Raw genomic sequence first — 9,238 nt, 5'->3', positions numbered from 1 at the left:
TTTAAACACCCTTGTAATTTATATTTAAAAATAGAAAGAAGCCCATGAATAATTTGTGAGTCATGAGCAAGCCCCTTCGAAATACAGTCATGAATAAAATATCCTGCTTTGCCTCCTCTAATGGTACCCGCCTTTGATGTTTTATTGATGGATTCCTGGCCCTGAGTGTTAGCAGGCTCCCAGATTAATTCATGCACTAGGGCCCTCACCCTGCCAGGTCAGTGGGCTTGCCCTTGCTGGCTGGCTAACACATAAATATACCACCTTGGTTTAGACAGTTGGGGGAAGGGGCGTCCCCAGATCCCTGGAGCAGAAGCGTAATTACAGGGTGTGGAACCCCTGCCCAGGCCCACTGAGAGGGCGGGACCTATGTTACCAGAAGCCATTGTTTTCAGCCAGGTGAGTGTTTAGAGCAGCTGTCAGTGGCTCTCTCATTTTATTGCTTTGTAAGAAGCCAGGAATGGAAAGCAGGCATTAAGAAGCTGTAAATAATAATTTCCCAAAGCCCAAGGAAGAGCAATGCCCTGGAGGCATATGTCCCATCTGAACAGAGGCTCTCTGTGCCCTCAGGACTTCTGTGTAGGCTACAAAGGCAGAAACTCCAAGAAGGCCTATTATAGAGGCTCCCTAAGGAAGGACATCCTTGGCTTTGTGTGTGCCTAGGGAATCTGTAGGCTTAGACAACTGTTAGAGACCCTATTTACAGACAGCGCCCCAAAGGTTGCTGGGGTGTGTTGCTGTCAGCAAAGGTATAAGGGAAAGGGAGAGAATAGGGGGTAAATTTGTTGTTTTCTTCATTAAAAATAAATTTTAAAGTTGACCATATAAGGAGAAAAATTTTCATGAATAAAAGAAGGACATTGAAACTTAGATTCTAATGCACTGTTTGTACATGTGCTGACTAAGAGAGGACCCCAGCTTCCCAGAGAATGACTTTGGTGGGCTGAAATTCACCTTGAGACAACCAGGGAGTCTGTGCCTTGTGTCGGTTCTGAGATGCCCAGTGGTTACTGGCAGATGGGGTCATTTGGGGCTTGTAGGACATGTGGAAATCCTACAAATGGCTTTGACTTTAGATGCCAAGGTTATGCCCCAAGTTTGTAGTAAAAAAAAAAAAAAGGTAACGAGAGAGGCAGGGAAGGGAGAGAGAGGAAGCAAGCAAAGCTAGTATCTTGAGGGTCCTACAATTGAATTGTAGCAGGTGGGGTCACAGCCTTTCAGAACTTCAGAATTTGGGCACTGTGCGTATTGATAACTCTGGACTTCACTGTGGCACCTGTTGGGAAAATGGAGGAGAATGGAAAAGGAATAGGCTGGACTCGATCAATCATCAACAGGCAGGGACTGTTTATAGACCTTCCTGAGGGTTTGGAGGTTGTGTGAGTGGGTGAATTTGGAACCAGGCTTATGTGGGGTCTGAGCAAGGAAGTGAGTTATTGAAAGCTCCACTAGGTCTAGGAAGTTGGGCTTTTCTGTTTGGCCTACAAAGGGTTGTTTACAGCTGGGCCTAGGTGAGATTCAAATATTGAGGTTCCTGCCTGGTGTCTGTATGGGCCTGAGGCAATAGGGTGGGGGTCAATCCTTTAACATCCAAGACTTTACCAAACTGGATGATGATGAAATGAACTAAGCTACACTAGGATATGGCAGAGAGAGCAGAAGGCATCCATGCTGAGGTAGTGGGATAAACTGCAATGGTCCTGGAATGGGAGGAGGTGAGGTCTTGTGCTACTGAGATTCATCTGGAGGGACTTGGATCCAGTGCTCTCTCTGTTACCCATTGTGTGGTGGAGGGAAGGTCAGCCACAGCCATAACTACTGCTGGGAAAGCTTTTCTAGCCTAGTGAAGAGACCATCAGGTACAATGTCCATTCCTTACTGTCCCTGAACATACACATGCATTTCTACTCCATCATGTGAAACTGTCCACTCAGGTCATCTGGGGGAGAAGCAAGGGTCACTGTTTCTTTAATGCCTTACACAATTCCCTGAGGTTGCCATCAAATCAAATGGCCCCCTTTCCAGCAGATTTGTAGGCACTGTCCCTGGGCCAGGCTGGCTTTCTTCCTCCCTCCCTCCCTCCCTCCCTCCCTCCCTCCCTCCCTCCCTCCCTCCCTTCCTTCCTTCCTTCCTTCCTTCCTTCCTTCCTTCCATCCTTCCCTCCTTCTTTCCTTCCTTCTTTCCTTTCTGTCCTGTGCCTTAGCCTTCTCCTCCTCCTCTTCCTCCTTGTCCTTCTCCTCTTCCTCCTCTTCTTCCTCCTCCTCCTCCTCCTCATCCTCCTTGTCCTCGTCCTCTTCCTCCTCTTCCTCCTCCTCCTCCTCCTCCTCCTCCTCTCCTCCTCCTTCCTCCTCTCCTCCTCTCCTCCTCCTCTCCTCCTCCTCCTCCTCCTCCTCCTCCTCCTCCTCCTCCTCCTCCTCCTCCTCCTCCTCCTCCTCCTCCTTCTTTTTGCCAATTGTGGGCTTTTAACACAGGTCTTGGGTGCTGTCCTTGAGCTCTGTTGCTTAAGGTTAGCACTTTACCACTTTGAACCACAGCTCTACTTCTTTGTTTGTTTTGATGGACAAGTGGACCACTCTCATATACTTTTCTGCCTGGCCTGGCTTCAATTGCAATCCTCAGATCTCAGCCTCCTGAGTAGCTAGGATACAGGTGTGAGCCACTGGCACCCAGCCAGACTTTCTTAATAAGTAGGAACTCAAGATGAGAAGAGGCTCTGAGCACCTGAAGAGTTTGGCCAACGATCCTTTTCCTTTTCTGTTTCTTGTCTGTGCTAGGATTTAACTAAGGGCCTCCATTCTCAGCTTCTTTGCTCATAGCTATCACTCTACCATTTGAGCCAACTCTCAAATTCTGGCTTTTTGCTGGTTAAATGGCAATAAGACTCTCAGATTTGTCTTCTTGGTTTGGCATTGGACCATGATCTCAGTCTCCTGAGTAGCTAGGGTTATCGGCGTGAGCCATTGGCGCTCAGCTGAAATTAAAGTTATTATTTTTTTGGGGGGGGGCAGTGCTAGGGATTGGACTCCGGGCCTTGAGCTTACTAGGCCATGCCTCCGGTAATTTCTTTAATATTCTACTTCCAAGATCCCAGTTATAACAGGAGTTCCTGAAGTAAGCTCTGTTTGCTTTGGTCATGTCTGTGCTTCAGGTGATTTAGAACAGTGCCTGGCACATAGTAGATATGTAACTACATGTTTTCTGGATAAATAAGCTGCCTTATTTGTAGATTTACATCATGTGGTTTTGACTAAGCATGGTCAACAGAGAGAACAAAACAAAACCAAAGAGATTAAAGAAAATTTAAATTCCAAAGTGGTCATTATGCAGCTTAGTTGATGAGGACACACTTTCAGTCAGTCATGTGTTATCAACACCTGTGTTCAAATCGTGTTATTTGCTCAGGGCTTTCTTGCCCTTCATTTTGTAAAAATATGTTTCCCCCAAACACCTGGTGTCCCCAAAGCAAGGGGCAAATTGCATTTTTCCAAGGCCATAAAAGGGCATGTAATGTGCTTAATTTAAGACAGAGGAAAAATTTTAGATTTGTTGAAAGGCAGCTTGTCTTTAGCAGAGGCTGAGTGGCATTATGGGGAAAAAACGAACCAAGCATCTGCAGCACAGTACTGAACTCCATGCATCCTGAGCATTATGGATTTTTTCTTTTCTCAAAAGTGGTCTTCTTGGAGCCATACTTAAACAGATATCAAGCACTGTAGCTGGGACATCCTAGGAAAAAGCTGAGTGAGGTCCATGGCCTTTTTCCTAGGGGCTTCATGTGTGTTGACTAGATGCAGGTAACAAACCTATCCAGGAACTGGGGGATTGAAGTGTCCAGTTCCTCCTTGTTCACCGGCATAATCCTGACTTGGGGATTTGTTATTGTTGTTTGTTTGTTTCTGGTCCTGGGGCTTGAAGTCTGGGCCTGGATGGTGTCCCTGAGCTTCTTTGGCTCAAGGCCACTTCTGGCTTCGTCTGAGTAGTTTATTAGAGATAAGAGTCTCAGGAAGTTTCATGCCCAGGCTGGTTTCAAACTGCGATCCTCAGATTCCAACCTCCTGAGTAGCTAGAATTACTCCTGTCATTCTTTCAGGGCTACCTTACTAGTACATCCTGGCTGTGTTTTCTAAGCACATCTTGGCTACACAGGTGCTAAGCAGAGGCCCACAGCTTTTATTTCAGCCTATGTGACCCCTCCTACAGTAAGGCTGTTCAGTTAGGGGAAGGAGACATGGGTGAGCTTGTATCTTGGCATTGGGGCTCTCTTTTTCTTGCTGTTTTGTCATGGCTTCCCTCCCTGCCCCTGGAACCAGGGCTGCTGGATTACTAAATAAACATCACATTTATGAAACCTGTTGCCTTGGAATGATATTGGTCTTCATTCTACCCACCCTGAGACATCCCAGCAACCCACACTTCTTTTTTGGGGAAGATTGGGATTACACTGTAAGAGGGTGACACAGAAGAAAACTATGAAGGGCAGGACTGGGGAGGAAAAATACTATAGGCAACTGGCAGGATTGGGTTGGGGACTGAGCTCCTTTTCTAAAACGTATTCCCGTATGGAGTGCAATAATCAGCCTATACTTTTCTTAAAATCAGTCTTCTAAAATTGACTAAGAAGAGGGGCATTCTCTCATAGCTGAGGGTTGGGGGTATCTGTTACCCTTTGTGGGGCCCTGGCAGAAAGCCAGGTACTCTGAGAGGACCTCTGACGGCTTTACCTCAGCCTTCATTTTCTACAGACAGAGGGCATCTTTACTTCCTGAGAGCCTGAAAGGTGGTTGGAAGCTTGTGGTGTTGGCCTAGGGATTCCAGTCTTTAAGCAGGCACAGGGGTGAGTTGTGAATCAGTTGGCTCAGACCTTCTAAGGAATATCCATGATGTTTGGGGAGGCAGAAACAGGAGAGCTTCAAATTCCAAAAAATGAGATTTCTTCCTGAAATAGCCCCATCTCCAAGGTAGCTTTAGGCATGGACTCAAAATCACAGATGAAATTGGTGACTTGCTGTTGTTCCCCAGAGGCTTCCTCATGCCCTGGGGGTTAGGGAAAGAGCTCTGGCTTGGGCAGGATCTTATGATGGGGGATGGCAGTACCTAGAGGGCTTTACTGAAAACAGAACAGACAGGGCACAAAACCTTAGAGGTAGTGAGTTGGAGCCTTCTCTGCTTGTCTTATATGCTGGAGAGGGAGAAGCCTGGTGAGAGACTGACCCATTCTGAGTCAGCTCTCAAGGGTCTTTTCTTTGGGCTGGCAGCCCCTCCATGGCTGAATTAGGGGAAAGTGCAGCCAGCTGAGTGATAAGGGGAGGAGAGCACTCTCTGCTGAGGCCAGGGGAAGCCACTGGCTAAGCTAATGGGGTTGTGTTTTGGATTTCAGTGTTCTCATTCATAAAGTGCCATGACTGAGACAGGTAGGCTTCTAACCACATGGTGTAATGTATGAATGTTTTCAACTTAGACTTCCAAGATGGCACCATGTAAAGTGTGTGGGGGATAAGCCAGTGTTTGAAATTCTAATACATTGTCTCTGACTTGTATTAGTTGTCTTTTCACCATTTTCTTCATTTGGTAAATCAGTGCAGGTAACACTCTATACGGGTGTTGGCGTAACAAGTGATTTGTAAACCACACTGGAAAGTTCTTAAGAATTTATAAATATGAGGAAGAGAGGAACATGGGAAACAAGATATATGAGTAATTTTCAGGCATTTGGACTGATTTTGTCTCTCAAATGGATGGTAGCTTTACAGGGGAACTGTTTATTTGACATAGAGGAGATATTTGTTAAATACTCAAGGGAATCAGATTTCCAGCCACTTCTGCCATCCTCAGATGACGGCCTGGATATGAGCATCCTAAGTTGTCCTGCATTCCACACATGAGTACTGCTCCTCCAGGGGCTGAGCTTTCTAGGAGTGTAATTTTGGGGGTCCCTTTAGTCATCAAATACCTCGAAAATTTGAAAAGAAAATTGTCAACTCAGAATTTCTCAGGGACAAATTCTCTATCCTGCTGTGTTTGCCTTTGCTTTGTGGACCATTCTCTTGAAGAAGATGGAAAAGAAGAAAGGGAACAGGGGAAACTCCAAGTTTTCTACCAGGTACTACTTTCCTTTCATTTTCTTAGAACCTTAACAAGACATTCAAAATAAACCCATACCAAAATGGGCTTCATTTGGAGCCCTTTTCTCTTTGTGGAAACATAGTTAGAGGGAATAGTTGGTTCTGATTATCTTCAATGTGGACAATTGCAGTAGAACATGTAAACAATTACTATATCATAGACTTGGCTGCTGGGTGTCAGTGGCTCATACCTATAATCCTAGCTACTTGGTAGGCTGAGATCTGAGGATCATGGTTCAAAGGCAGCCTGAGTGGGAAAGTCCATGAGACTCGTCTCCACTTAGCTATCAAAAAGCCAGAAGTGAAGCTGTGGCTCAAGTGGTAGAGTGCTAGCCTTGAGCACAAAAGCTCAGGGATAGTGCATAGGTCCTGAGTTCAAGCCTCAGGACTGGTGCGCGTGTACACACACACACACACACACACACACACACACACACACACACACAACTAGAGCATTTAGGTAATTTGTTTACTTCATACTATTTTGTGTCTTAGGCTCAGAATATGAATTTTTGATTGGAAACTTTGATCAAAATGATCTTAGTGGGAAGGGAAGAGATGACACTGTCCAAAAAAATACATACTCATTACTGGACTTATGTAACTGTAACCCCTCTTCTGTACATCACTTTTACAATAATAATAAAATGTATGTATATATGTATAAAATGATCTTGGCACCTTTTATATGCTTTTTACTCATTCCTGGAATTCTCCATCTTCCACTTTGGTTCCTCCTCCATTCTTAAAATTCTCTCTGAGTGAAAATGAGACTCATTTTCAGCCTGGGCTCATCCATATATCTTTTATGTGGAATTATCTATTTTTGCTTAGATTCTTGATAGGAAAGAACCTAAGAGGAAAGAAAGATACTCTTGTCTCTTCCCAACCTGGGGGCACGGTAAGGAGGATACTTGTCCGTCCTTGTTCTAGAGTCTCCTGTGACCATGGTATGAAGAGAGTAGGCAACTTTGGGCAGCTCTATGAAGGCTTGCTTTGCTTTTATTTTTATTGATGCTTTTGAAGGCAGAACATTCTCTTTATAGAAGTACAGGCAACTAGATTTCAAGGCCTTTTACGAAAATATAGCATGCCTCTCCTTTAGAGCTTGCTTCGTCTAAGCACTCCAAGATGCTGAATTGTCTTATTTACTAGCTGAAGCGGATGAACTCAGTATCAGTTGCCTTTCAGCCCAACTCAAGACCTTTCTGCTCATTGGAATAACAAACAGAAGCTGAATCCTGGCTGGAAAAAGGACAAGAAATCTGATTGGATGTTCTCAGTTATCTCTGTACCCCTGGGATCTGTCACGCTCACGGGTTACACATGGAGTGCTCTAAGGCTCATATCAAGGGCCACACACTAGCGATTCTTAAGTACATGGAGGGTATTTATGCACATGCTTTAGAAACACCTTAGGAATGAGCTTGCTTTGAATTCATTTGAATCAGATAATTAGTTTATAGACAGAAAATATATACTGTTTTAATTTTTCCATCTCAAGTGAGGATTGCTTTGGGAGTTATGTGCAGTATGTTATAAAAATATCTCCTTTTAATTATATTTATTTATTCAATGAATCACACAGTAGGTAAATGGAGTTTTGAGACAGCCGGCAGACTTGCCCTAAAGCCTCCCAATTTTATAATTTATAATGTAATTTCACATCCAGTCTTATGTTTGTGGGGAAAGTTTGAAAGTTTTCCCCCCTGGTTGGATTGGGATCCTCACTGACACTTAATTAGCCCTGTTGCCTTGGGAAAGTCACTTTACCTTTCTCTGATGCAGTAAATGTGGTACCCATGGATTACTGCAAAGATAGAATGTTAAAAGTGATTCTGCTTTGGAATCTATGACATGTAGACTGAAAGTTTCCATGGAACACGATGCCCATCAACACAGAGAATACAGTGAGAATAGAGGATGCCAGCACCATGATTACACTTAGTAAACAGTGGACAACTGTCTTTTGGTAGAACCCACATGGGAAAATTACCTGGAACTAATTCTACCAGTCCTCTTGGTTCCACTGGAATAGTACTTCTCATTGCCCACTTATCTGATTTCCTTATTATATATACCTATTTTACTTCTCCTCCTCCTAGAGTGGATGTTCCCAGAGAGATGGATTCTTGTCTGTTTCTATAGTAGACACTGCTTCTTCTTCTTCTTCTTCTTCTTCTTCTTCTTCTTCTTCTTCTTCTTCTTCTTCTTCTTCTTCTTCTTTTTTTTTTTTTTTTTGTGCCAATCTCTGGGCTTGGACTCAGGGCCTGAGCACTGTCCCTGGTTTCTTTTTGCTTAAGGCTAGTGCTCTGCCACTTGAGCCACAGCGCCACTTCTGGCCATTTTCTATATATGTGGTGCTGGGGAATTGAACCCAGGGCTTCATGTATATGAGGCAAGCGCTCTTGCCACTAGGCCATATTCCCAGCCCCAGTAGACACTGCTTCTGCAGATCACTCCAGTAGTATCCTTTAGCTGTGCAAATGCAAAGTTCCAGGGAGAATGAGAGCATGTACGGTATCGAAGAAGCAGATTAACTTGTGAGGGAACTTGGGGCTTTCTGTAAGCAATGACAGCTCAATTCATCTTGTCAAAGCTTGAGGTTGGGCTGGCCACTGGAATCTCCATGAGGACCCAAACCTGGGCTCAGAGCCCAGGTGAGCTCAATGCATCAGGGAGGGGAGGGGTTCAGGGTGTTGACATAGAATAATAAAGCCCCAGCAATCTTAACACTGTTGTGCTCTGAGAATAGATTGGGCATAGAATCATGTCCAACACAGATTTTGACTTGTGTCCTGAAGGGAACTTCCCTTTTTCTTCAAGAACTGGGAAGAAAGTTAGGAATAGGTTAGTCTGACACTTTTTTTTTTTCCTGCTTGATGTTTTGATTTCCTCAGTTCAGTGAGTAGGATATGAGACTTTTGCAGAATTCCCAGTGAGTAGGTTAGAGAAACCTTAAGAAGGGATTTATGTACTCTATGATAAGAGAATGTAAGAAAAGAAAAGTGGCTATATTTTGTAGCCCAAGTTGATTAGGATGCTATTTCTTCATCCAGGCAACAATAAATCTACAACTTTGACGACTGTGTCTTTCAGTACCCAGTGTCTTCTTT

The sequence above is a fragment of the Perognathus longimembris genome, chromosome 11, assembly GCF_023159225.1.
Source record: "Perognathus longimembris pacificus isolate PPM17 chromosome 11, ASM2315922v1, whole genome shotgun sequence".
Lineage (NCBI taxonomy): Eukaryota > Metazoa > Chordata > Mammalia > Rodentia > Heteromyidae > Perognathus > Perognathus longimembris.
The sequence above is the reverse complement of the archived record's forward strand: the minus strand, read 5'-3'. Positions refer to the sequence as shown.